The following is a 12,478-nucleotide window of genomic DNA, read 5'->3' on the forward strand; positions in this document are numbered from 1 at the left end:
CACAGATGCCGGTTAGGAAAATCAACCGGTGGCCACCCGTTTTTATGGCGCACCAGACTTCATGGATTTATGACCTCAATCTTCCAAAAAAAAAATAACCCGTCGTTGTCCAGAAGCCAGGCAGAGTAACCCAGTGCCGAAAGAGACAGAAACGTGTACGTCTGGTGTATGTGTGTGGTTTTCTTTTCCGTGTTTTTTTTTCTGGTCTCCTCCTTAACGGAACCGTCGTAAAAGTCATGAGTCATAAAATTATCAGCGCACAGTGGCACATTTGAGCGGTACTACGATGATACGATGATTTGTTATTTTGATTCTATTCTCCGGGTGAATTTTTTTTCTCTCTGTGTCTGGCTTTGTCTTGCCGTATTTACCCACATTTGAAGAGTCATTGGACTTGCTGGCGCTAACATTCTTGTAACTGTGGGCAGGATGCCTATGGTGCGGTATTCTTAAAGCCCTGTTTTGGACACCTTATCCCAGTGGGAACACGAGAAACGAACTTCACTAACCTTAATCGCATCAATTACGCAGCGAATAGATACGGTACGGTACAACTTCACTTGCTGCTAAATCACGATTTATGATAACTGAATGCGAAAGGTAAAACACACACCATTTTCCGACATTTAAAGGGAAAGACATTTTGAACTTTAAAGGGAATTGAACGACTAAGAGCAACAACAAAAAAACCCATTTCCGGAAATAAAAAGAGTCATTTGTTTTGATAAGAAACTTTATGCTGTCCGCCATTACCGGATGGTTACTAATGGAACGAAACTTCCGATTTGCTTTAAAGCTTGATTAGAGAAAAGTTTTGCAAGAAATTCAAAGTATCATTACCGCGGAATGATTAGAATTTAAAAGTCCTCTTTTCGTCATTCGATGAAGAAAAAAAAAATCTGTGTCGAAGACTCATCGGCAATTCTTAAAGGGCATTTGCACCATTTAAAGCATCATGGTGGTCAACAAATGGACGATCAGCTTCCCGGATCGACCTTTCAAACAGGTGATTAAGCAACTCGGATGGTGAAACATCATGCCTTATGATCTCATGCTGATACGTTGCTGCCCCATGGCACTGTCCCCTTAATGGTAATTTGCTTTCGATCGAAATGGACAGACATTTAACTGTTCCGACTAGCCCACAGTGATGACTCTTCGGGGAAAAATGATATCGTTTTCCTGTGCGCTACACTTGGTAGGCAACTATCTATTGCAAAAACGCCCCCCCCCCCCCCCCCCCCTTAGTCCTGGTCTGATGTCTGGGCAAATTGTGTCCTTTTGTCGTTTCCGGAGTCATATCCTTTTTTTTTCTTTCTTCCTTCTATATCATTTCTTCAGACGTTGGTAGTTGTTGATAGTAGAAAAAACACAGATTTAGATACTCCCACTGGAGTGGGGTCCCGTTACGACCATATCGGGTAGTCTCATCATCGCTTCGTTAAATACGGACAACGATGTACCAAACCGCCCCAAAATGGCTCTCTAACCATCCGCAATACCCGGTATCTCCAGAAGAGCCTAACGGGGAACGAACCTAACGGTGCTACAATATTATTTCACAGTTCAACTGGCACCAACCTCGGTCCAATCCAATTGTTGGTCTGGGTTGCTCTGGTTCATATTTTCCCCGGACTCCCGGACATTCCTGGGCAGGAAACAGAAATAGGCCTTCAACTTGAAGTGTGCGGTCCCGGTATTGCTTTTTCTTTTTCCCCTTTTGCAAACCATTACAATACCGTTCCTTCCGGAAATTAAGGACATCGGTACCAAAGACGTCCGATATAGGCAAAATAGGCTAGCAAATGGGGAAGCAAAAACCCTGCTGTACTTCCACTTTCCAGAACACTTCGGGAGTACATTTCTGATTACGGTTTCCGCCATCTGCTGGTAGGAAGAAAAACAGAAACTCGCTCCATTTTCCATACAACGCAGCAACGGGGAGGAAAAATGTTACGCAAGCCACAAACACACAAACAGACGATGCGATAAAGAAAGTGACAGTTTTTTTTTTCTTCTTTTCTACCATTTGCTCTGTACGAACCGAAGCGACCATTTCTTAACCGGAACGGAAACACGGAAACACCGGGACCCGTTACGTCAGAAAAAGGAAACATCCGGATCATTGTTGAGAGCAGGCAATGGGATGGCTATCACCAGCATGCCAGGACGCGGGTGGCAAGTGTTCCGGAAATAAGGGGCCAAATGCGTATCTAAGCGTAAACCCACCAGCAAACCTTGCCACAATGGCAGCGCAAAACAAGGAAGTTGGGGATTTGTACCGTACGCTGGGTGATGATGTTTCGGAGCTGGACCGGAACTGGAAGAAATCGACAACATGCCCGAAACAAACCCTCCGAGGAAGGAAATTCGTACAAGAACTATTCCCCATTCGCTTTTCGCACCGTTTTTCCGACTGAGTATACTTTCTTCCCATTTTGTGTACAGAAAAATGGTCACCCATCCTTCGCGATTTTGCGATCGCGATAGGGAGTAAATAAAAAAATCCTCCCAGAACAGAACTGCAAACCATCCAATCGGACACAACGAGCCGGATCCGATTCGAAATATGCCGGAACATACGCAGCGGGACATTATTCCCGCAAAAGTTGCCCAAGACGCAAAGGCACGCACTCGGGAGCGTTGATCCGCTCTCGGGCGTAATAATGCACGGGTCAGTGAGCTGGGATTGGAATTGCCAAATGCGTACACCGTTTTGCTACAAATTGAAGGTAAATTGACAAAAGCCGAAGGGCTACCGGCGGTGTAACACCACACGACCGTAAGGAAAAATACTTATACGAAAGGGAACTCAATGTCTGTGCTACAAAGGCAATCTCCTATTCGCAATTTTCCACGCTAGGTTTCCACTTGGGAAAAATGGGGAGAGAAGAAAAAAAACCTCTTTCGGTGTAGAAACCCCCCAAACAAAACACAGCATAAGAGTTCAGGACTATTTTATTTCATAACTTCATTCGCACACTTCCCCGCTTCTCCGCTTGAAGCGTCCCATTTGTTTTGGCAAGGACCGGGCCCGGACTATGTTTGTTAGTTGCCATTCGACTTGGAATTACGGGAGGTTGGCATTACGGAGGGATTACTGCGTTGTTGAACGGGGAAACAGTCGAATAATATCCTTCGTTTTTGGGGAGCTTATGTGAGGCTTCTCGAAGAGGTTGGTCTGTTCATGAGAATTCGGGCTTTTCCGTCTGTGTGTGTGTGTGTGTGTGTATGTAGCCAGTGGAAATGGATGCCATTAGGGTTCGGTAATGGTTTCACTGTGGCTGCGCGTCACAATCCGACGCTTCTTGCCTCACGGATAAGCCGCACGGTGTCGGTGTTTTGCTGCCGCTGAGTGCACTTTCCTTTCAGGTCTTTGGGTTTTTTTTTTTGCACCGGCCATCATAAGAATAGGTAAAAAATGAGGAAAAATGAAATATCATCATCCAGCGCCGGGATGAAGGAATTCCTAATGGATTTTGTGCAGTGCGTGCGGCGTTGCGTGTTCCCCCCGCACTTGTGTGCCTTTTTTTAACGGGGCAATAAATTTATAACTTTATTTCTGCAACAGCGTACAAAATAATACGAGCAATAGCAACGCAGAACGATAATGCGTAACGGTCGGTAGCCTGGTGCTGGTATTGCTTCCCGTATCTGAACCAATATCTTGAGCCGGAAGCCTTTCTCGGGACTCAAGAAATCTGTTCACGTTTCGTGCCGATTTTGGTTGAAGATTTCATTTATGCGCAACGAGAAACAGCACGTTTTATGTGGGAATGTCGAACATTTTAAAGTCAATTTAAATGACTTCCTTTGATTTCAAATGAAGAACGAACGGATAACTTCGAAATTGGAAGTTTGCGATAAGGATTCTATTAATTGTAACATGCGGAATGGTAATTTGTCATAAGCTTACAAAACTTTTCCACACCACCGGTTCTGCATACCCCGGATCCGGATATAATTCCGTCTCGATTGCATTTTGACACTCCGAAATTCGATTACTGATACGGGAAGTGTGCGTGCTTAAGACGAATTCTGAGGACACAATTACGTGTAGACCGAAACTATTCGTTGATGTTTATCAACCAAGCTGTATCATCGTTAATGACATTTGAGGACGTATCGAGGCAGATTCACCGTACATGCGGCCCAAAACTACGGAGAACTTTCGTGACTTGTAGTGATTCTCGTTGGAATAAGTTTCCTAACATTCCTCACGACACTCAAAGGACTCTTCCCGTCCGTAGCTAAGGAAGGCTACAGCGACAGGAAACAATTCTCCAAAACAGTACTCGTAACAATTATAAAGCCCTCGGAACGGTTTGGCAAGGCACAAGTCTTCAGCACTTTAAGCGGATCGACTTAACGACGGTGGAGCAACTATTTAACGCTCGGCTTCAGAAACTGTCCACATTAGACGAGGCCAAACCGATTAGCTTCGACCTTGTTAGAGAGTGTCTTCCTTCCCCCTCGACGGTTCGGGTGTTAAAGCATATTAAAACGCCGTTTTAGGGATAAGCTATAAATTACCCAACCAAGAAAAGGGATCTCCGATCGAAAAGGATACGTCAGCAAATGGTTGGTGCGATCGGATCTCTCAACGCCACGCACGATCGTACCAACGACGGTTCGGTCGTTCGGAACGAGAAGTGAAAAAAAACACCAAAAACCCCAAAATCGTCCCTTTATGCCGGCCGTCTTCCTTCACTATGCTCCGCCGTTCACATCTGGTGCTTGGTTTTTACATAAATTATGAGCATTTATTAGTGTTACGCGATGCGGCGATTTGAACGATCCCTCCCTTTTCGGCACATGTTATTAAAATGTGTCATTAGGAATGGTTGCGGAGTGGCATCAGCAAAGTAAGAGAACGGCAAAAGCGCAAAGCAAGCAGGAGCAAGTTTTTGTTATTCCGGGAGGCCGGACCTGCTGATGAGATAATTCCCATACCCGGGATGAAGTAAACGAGCACGGACCATCGGAATCGGACTGAAAGGAAAGGCAAACCATTCAGAAATGGTAATTAGTAATTACTTCTTCTGGTTCTTCTATCCTTTTGCTCTTACCAACTCCCTCCCTCATTCGGAGATGTGGATCGATTCCGAAAGGGAGTTCTCATCACTAGCCGAAACAAGAGTTAGCGAAACGCACAACCCGCAATCGCAAAACGTCGCTTAATTCCCAGGCGGAAGCAGAAATCGAAACGACTCTGCAAAACAAACTGCCATCGACAATGGTTCCTTAATGGTTCGGTATCGGTAGTACGGATTTCCCGATACTATCGTCATCACATGCTACGGAGCCTGCTGTAATGGGCACGCGGGCTAATTTCATCATCCTGCGCGTGTATCGACTGCCGATAACCGGAAATAACATATCTTTCACTGCTCAGCCTCGTTGCATCTCAGTCGCCCCGCACCTAACCTTAATTTTCGCCAAACAAAAAAAAATAACGTCTTCTTCCTCTGTCTGTCTTCTTGAGCCGTGCTCCGTCCCCATATACTGGGGCTAATTGCTATCGAGAAATCGAAACCCTTCAGAAAAACTAAATACCCGCACCGTACCATTAAACAATCTTCGCTTCGGAATTCGGAGGGAAAAAAAAGAAAGAAAGACGTCTTCCTTACAGGCGCCACCCGGTTAATGCGGGTGTGAGAGAATGTGCGAAGGTGCCGAATGGTGTTGGTATGGTTTGAGGTTCAAATTTATGATCAAAACAATAATCAAATCGTTTTCGAGATAGGCATAATAAAATATGCTCTACTCCCTCTTTCCATTCCCTTTGTACGTTCTGAGGTTTTTGGGTGGAACGAGCGGATGGCGCCTACTACACAAACCCCATACACACGTGCATATAGATGTAAGTGAGGCTCATAAATTATCGTTCGGCAAGAAAAGCAGCAGAAGCTGCCGTGGCCAATACATGTACCCCCTACTCGGCATATGTACCACAGGACGATACCGACGAACGGTGAGCGAAACGGCCAAAAAATCCAATGTGCAAGACTGCATTAAAAGAGAAGAGTGAACCAAACAATAACAGCAACACACAAAAAAAAGAAGATAAATAAAAAACCCAAACCAAAATAAACATTCCATCATCAAAAAGGGCAATCCTTGGGCGTTCTGGACGCGTTCGGTTTCGTGATACGGTCTCTCTCTCGCGCTTGCTCGCGCTGTCGATAATTCGCTTATGCTACTACCAACCCCATCGCCGTGATCGGTTTGTATGTCCCCCCGCGTATTCCCGTTTGTGCGATCATGTATGGATCGTACCAAGTGTGCATATAGTTGTAAATAGTTGTTGTTTGTAGATCGAGTATTGATTGCAGATTTTTCACATCCCTTTTTACACGCGGTTTCCGTTGCGGGCGTGTGAAAGAGATCATCATGCGTTCCGCACCGACTACCAGAGCACCATTCGCGGTTCGACTGGCCGCTGGCCGGGGTCTCGCTGTGCCAGCTCATTGATGGTTGCATAAATTTCCAAACTAAAATTCTCGTCATACTTTCACGCCTTTTTATGATGCACGTCGGAAGGGTACTGTTTTTTTTTCTTCTTCTCTTCCCACTTCAAGTGTGCTGTTTTGCTTCTGTTTTATTGCATTTCGTTATTTATTCTACCTTCCGAAAGCCAAACCCTGCCTAGTTTGCTTAAGCTGGTTTGTTTGTACAAACGCGTCGATGGATGGAGTCGAGCAGGGAGTGAATTGTTTTTGTTTTTCGGTACTAATTATTTGTGGTCAAGTGATTAATTTACCTTTTCGGGGGTTTGCTGGCAACGTGGGTACGGGTGCGGGAGGCGATTGAACGCAATGCATAAATCTTTCGTTCGTACGTACGAACGCACATAAGATTAGGCCGCGCAAACGTTGTTCCTGCTTCGAATGCAGAAGCAGTATCGTCTGCAAAAAAAACACACCCCAAAAACGTAACGGAATAAAATCCAATTAAATGTCATTTGGTGCAACCAAATGTTTCCCAGGGAAGGCAAAGAAAACAGATTTGCAATCAATGACCTCTCTGTTTCGCGCCGTTACCACATGCAGTTACGACCATAGCTATGCACATATGGCGTATGCGTGACGAATTCGATTTCGATGACCTCATCCAACTTTGAACGAATCAGACCGTTGGAAAAGGGGAAGAACAAGAAGAAGAAAAAAAGAAACAACCATCTCCCCCTCCCGCGCGTGTGGACGTCCTTGGCGAATACAAATGAAGCTGAAAGTGCACATTTCCATGCAAGATGTGCAGCAGCAGCAGCGACAGAGGCAACAAACACAAAAAAACAAATGCAAAAAGAAACGCGACCCAGATAACAAAAAAATCAAGCAAACCTGTACCAAATAGCATTGACCATCCGGTCCGTTGCACGCGGAACTGTTGCTAACTGCTGATGACGGATGCTTTGACCTGCCACATTTACCTGCTGCTGCTGCTGCTGCTGCTGCTGCCGTGTTACTGTGGTTGCAGCAAAACAGGCATCTGCAAACGCGGGCTGCAATTGTCGACTGCAGTTTTGCCCATTTCGATGCCCGGTTTGAGAAGTTTCAAAGCAAGAAAAAAAGGAAGTTAAATCCATCGAAATCTGTTGTCGGTATCCGGAGTGGAGGGAGAGCAAAAAAAACAATACCAACCAATTCCATAACCAGCAAGACGCAGCATATGGCAGCAGTGGTTTTTTCTGTTCTTTTCGATCAGTACAACTGTGTGTTTTTTTTTTTGGTCTTTGTTACGGTGCATACCAGCACCCCAGCTTGCAACAATCTCTTTTTCTTCGGCATGGGAACGCATCGGACCAACCAAAAAAAAAGGACTCCCAGTTCCCGAACATAAGAAATTCATCTGACTCTCAGCAGATTTGTACAATTGTCAGTCGTCCCATTCGATGCAAAACATGCGTTCGGCGTGGAAATAGAGAAAAACTCCGACCAGCCTACAAGATGCTGCTAGTGATTGGGTACGGTTCCGGGAGTTCCTGGAAGATCATCCCTCCATGCCCAAGAATGTCCAAAAGCAACAATCCCAAAAAAAATCTAACCTTACAACAGGTCCCAACCGGGTGCATCGGTTTCACTGGAAAAGACTAAGATCACCAAGCAGGAGATCGAATTCATGGTACTTCGTTTCGCTGTGTGAATGATTAGATTTCTACAAAAACCAAAATCCTTCACAAAAATCCCAAAACTGCATCCAGGGACAGCGAAAGCGAAAGGACACTGCATCAAAAAATCAGAAGAATAACACATGGCATGGTATGTTGGTCACAACCATTATCCGAGATAGAAAAAAAACAAACTTAAAAGAAATACGAAGTGACGAACGGGAATGCTTTGGTTTGCTTTTTTTCTAAATCTGACCAGAGCTTCATCCCCTGTCTCCTTTCAGATCTGCTACAAACATTAAGGTCCGGCTGTGTCGCGCGGGCTGGACTTAGAAGATCGGACACAGCGGTGTTCCAGGATCCGGTTCCAGGTTTCATGCAGCGTTAATTGATTTTTGACACTGCTTTAGATTTTTGTTCGCAGCCTTTGCAGCTTTGGACAGTTAGGAACGAAAGCTTAAGAAGCTGCTATTTCTTTTCTGCGTGTATGCGTTCTACCCAACTAATGGATGTCAGCCAACAGTCAGCAGGAAATAATCTTTCTAGTGGCATAAAGAGACCAATCGTGCGATATTGTTCGTAGCGATCGTATCGTAATCGCACAAAGAAACGATTACGCAATAATTAAATCAAATGCGTTCGTGTGCGTACCTTTTGCTAATTCTACTTCCGTTTCGAGCTGTTGGCAAAATCCAGGGAAATCCCCTGCATTGCAACAAAACCTGAAGAGGAAAAAATGTCCCGAAGAAATAGTGAATCGCAGACCCGACGGCAACGGAAACTGTCCCGTTTGTTAGTGCGTTCTGTTTTTGGCAAAAGAGGCATTTTTTCGTTGAATCTAAGCCCGTTTTATTTCGAGTTGTTTTTAATTTTGTTTAATTCAGGATTTTTTTCATTTGCACGAAAGGAAGCGTGAGAGAATGAAAGCTAAAGGAGGAAATAAGTGAGGGATATTGCGATGAGGGGTTTTGTTTTTTCGCTGTAAGTTCGTTAGTGGTTCGTTTGTTCGGTTTTGTGCAAAAAAAACAGGAAGGCTACAGAATCAAGCGTTCCCTGTTGCATTTGCTAAAAGAAACTGCCTCGCCGCGCTTCACCATTCAGCTCCATTTAGCAGCCAAAAAAGCAATCGATCTCACCAGGAGGGCAGAAGGATGTTCCCTACATTCCTTGGTGCCCTACACCGGCACTAGGGCTGAAACGAGGTGGAACAGGGAAGGGGGAGTGAAGTTGCTAAAAAAAATTAAAACCATCCGCCACAGCTTAAACTGTTTTAATAAGGAGGAAGGAATAAAAAAAACCCAAAGAAACGAACCCGAGGGAACAGTGCGTTTTGGGTGATCTTCGCGTTCGCCTAGATCGAAAGCAAAGAAGGCAGACAACAAAAGATGGGGTGAACAAAAAAAAAGAAAAAAGAACTGTAACAAAAACTTAAATGAAACGAAACGAAAACCAAACCCAAGAGCATGAAAATAATGAAATTCCTAAAAAGGCTAGTCCCCGGCACACGAACGGTCCAAAAATCCCGATACACAAGCAATGTCACCCCGTGGATTGTTGTTGCGTTTTTTTTTCTTCTGTGTGTGTGTCTTTCTTTCTTCGGCCAAGCACCACGCTCTGCAGGTCTCAAAGAGAAGGTTGGTTGGAAGAGAAATAAAAAAAAAACAGTGCCAAACCTAGACCTATCCCGTAGCTCGAAGTGTCTACTCGAAGCAAAAACCCTTAAGGAGGTCCCTAATGTCTAACACCCCGTGCGATCAGTGATCATCGGTCGAGGAAGATCTCTTCCCTCGAGGGAATTGGGAATAAGGAAAGTGAAAAGCGGCAGAACGAAACGGAGCCCTGCCGGTTTGCGCTGCGGGAACCGCTTGGGCTGTCATTTGGCTGTTTGCACATGATGCAGGCAGCCCAGCCAAGCCTGCCGAGAGGGTTAGGGCGAAGGCCTTTCTTTTACAAATTGGAACCCCCCGCGGGATGATCGGGAAGGGTGTCGTTCTGAGCGCAACGGCATTCAGTGCCGGTAATAGGGGATGGACGGAATAGATCGTTCGAACGCATCAGGCCGTACGGCCTAAACGCCGGAATCGTAAGACGAAGGTCGTTTTTGTTGATTTGGTTGAGTTTGAAAAGCGTTTCTCTCGACCAAAAATCGAAAAACAAAACAAAATTGTGAATCCCTTACACAATTAAGCGCAGGTAGAAATAATAAAATAGGAAAATTGAGTGAAAAGAGAAAAAAGGCATTTCAACCACGAGACTTAAACGGGCAACGAAGCAACATAACTCAGTGACGCACGCCGTCCAAAGGTATCTAAGACCAAGGTCGCATCGTGATGTTTTGGAGCGGGAGGAAACAAAAAAGCAAAATGGAGTGGGGTGAAACATGAGCACTACAAAGTCCCCCCTCCCCTTCCCCTCTTCACAGTGAAAATGGTCCAGAAACCAGCGCTAGAAGAAAGCAGATCAAGGAATGAAAAAAGGGTACCACACCGAAACCCACGGGCCGAACCGACATAATGAATAAGAGCAAAATTGAAAGTCTCTTTTGATCACATAATTGTAATCTTCGATATTTTTCCCTCCCTCTCTATCTCTCTCTCTCCCATTATGTGCCTTACCGCGTACCACACGTCTCTTCCCCGTCCCCACACGTCGCGTCACGATTCCGGGACGTGGAATTCAAACCTTTTTTCTCAGTGGAAGGTGTTGTGTTATTTCACTCGCTCACTGATCCCATCTGTATTCTTTGGCCCGTTTTCTGTGTGATTCCTTCCACTCGTCGCATTCTTCCCAGGGGGTTGGTTTTTGGTCCCGCACTACACATCCATAATGGAAAGTGCGCTTAGCCTGTGGTGGATGCGTACAGTAATGCCACGCACGGTGTATTCCATTTTCTATCCCTCGAAAGGGCTAGATTCTTTCGTCCCTTGCGGTTCCAATCGCCTAGGGCTCACTAGTTTGGTAAGGCGATGGCATAAGCTATCGTCTCTTCCAGCTTGATCTTCCACCCGGTGCCTGTTTGGCTTGTCGAGGATCACATTGTGAAGATACCAACCAGTCAAATCCTCGACTACTCCCGGTCGGTAATGCAAGCGCGCGAATGTTGTTGCTATTGTGTGCACCGGAGCAGCCAGAAACATATGCTTTTCGTTGTGTTTCTATTTGCCCCCGAGGACTTTTTGTTCCAAATGATCATCTGGCGGTGGTGGAATTTGATCCAGCGCAAGCTTGGAGCGTTTCTGTGTGACCTCGGGTGTGCGCGAAACGGGAAAACCATTCTGTGGCTGCACACCGAGCACTACAAATCATCAAGACACGCACCAACAGAACAAGCGAAAACGAACACTGTGAATGCATTCCTACCGATCGTGTTGATAGTAAATTAGAATTCCATTTTAAAGAAACGTATTATAACCAAAAAATGGATGCATTTCAAAGCGGGAAGATGATCGGAGTGCAACTCGTGTAAATCCACAAAATATGACCATAACCAAAATGCACAAAACAAGCCAAAATGCACAACAACTTTTGGTCGTAGCGCTCGATCAGCCACACTTCAACGTGATCGTGAAAATAACCTTCGAAATCATCTTAAATTTCAAACATCTTTACTCCGACTCACCCGATTTTTCGTGCCGTTTTGCTCTTTTTTGTCGTTGATGTTGTTGTGCAAAAGCATCATTTCTTTGTCTTGTTGCCACTATCATTGTGTACATGGTTGTTTTTTTTTTGTTGTTGCCTGGTGCGTTGAAGCATTAAGCTTATTCTATTTTTATCTCTTACTTCATTTTAGCTGTTTCTGCCTTTTATGTGTGCCCTTCCCGATTTTCGGTTGGTTGCTTCCAGCTTCCCCGCATCCCATAAAACCGATCCGTGCATTGATCACTTTAACCGGCCGAACAAAACCAAACCAAAGCGGCATTAAAATAACGTCCCGTCCCGTTTTGCAAAGAACGATTTTGTGTGTATGTATTTTTTTTGCACTCTTTTTCAACACACCACACCAAAGAAATTGAAAACCAACAGGAAAAAAAAACCCAGCATCCCAGCGTACTGCAAATGGCTCACGAGCGAATGAAGCCCGGCAGAGGGTTACCGAGGGCATTATTCGCATCGCTGCTGTCTCGGTTTTGCTAAACAGACGGTTCCAAACATTTCTAACCAGCAGCACCTCTGGGGCCGGGGTCCGACCCTGCTAACAAGCAGAACGGGCGAAAAATGGGCATTAACAACGAGAAAAAATAACTCAGCAACAATCACAACAGAGCTGCAAAACAGTGAGGAAAGAAAATAAGTTTCCGACAACAACAACAACACTACAAAATAACATCCAAAAATGCCCATACAAAACACGTGGACGGCGGAACGGAA

General features: G+C 45.1%; 1 protein-coding gene across 8 annotated transcripts in view; it reads right to left on the reverse strand.

The window, feature by feature from the left end:
• Window positions 1-12,478, reverse strand: part of LOC125765970 (homeobox protein homothorax) — a 127,979-nt gene that overhangs the window by 73,676 nt on the left and 41,825 nt on the right. The gene's annotated exons all lie outside the window — the stretch shown is intronic.

The sequence above is a fragment of the Anopheles funestus genome, chromosome 2RL (assembly GCF_943734845.2).
Source record: "Anopheles funestus chromosome 2RL, idAnoFuneDA-416_04, whole genome shotgun sequence".
In the NCBI taxonomy this organism is placed as follows: Eukaryota; Metazoa; Arthropoda; class Insecta; order Diptera; family Culicidae; genus Anopheles; species Anopheles funestus.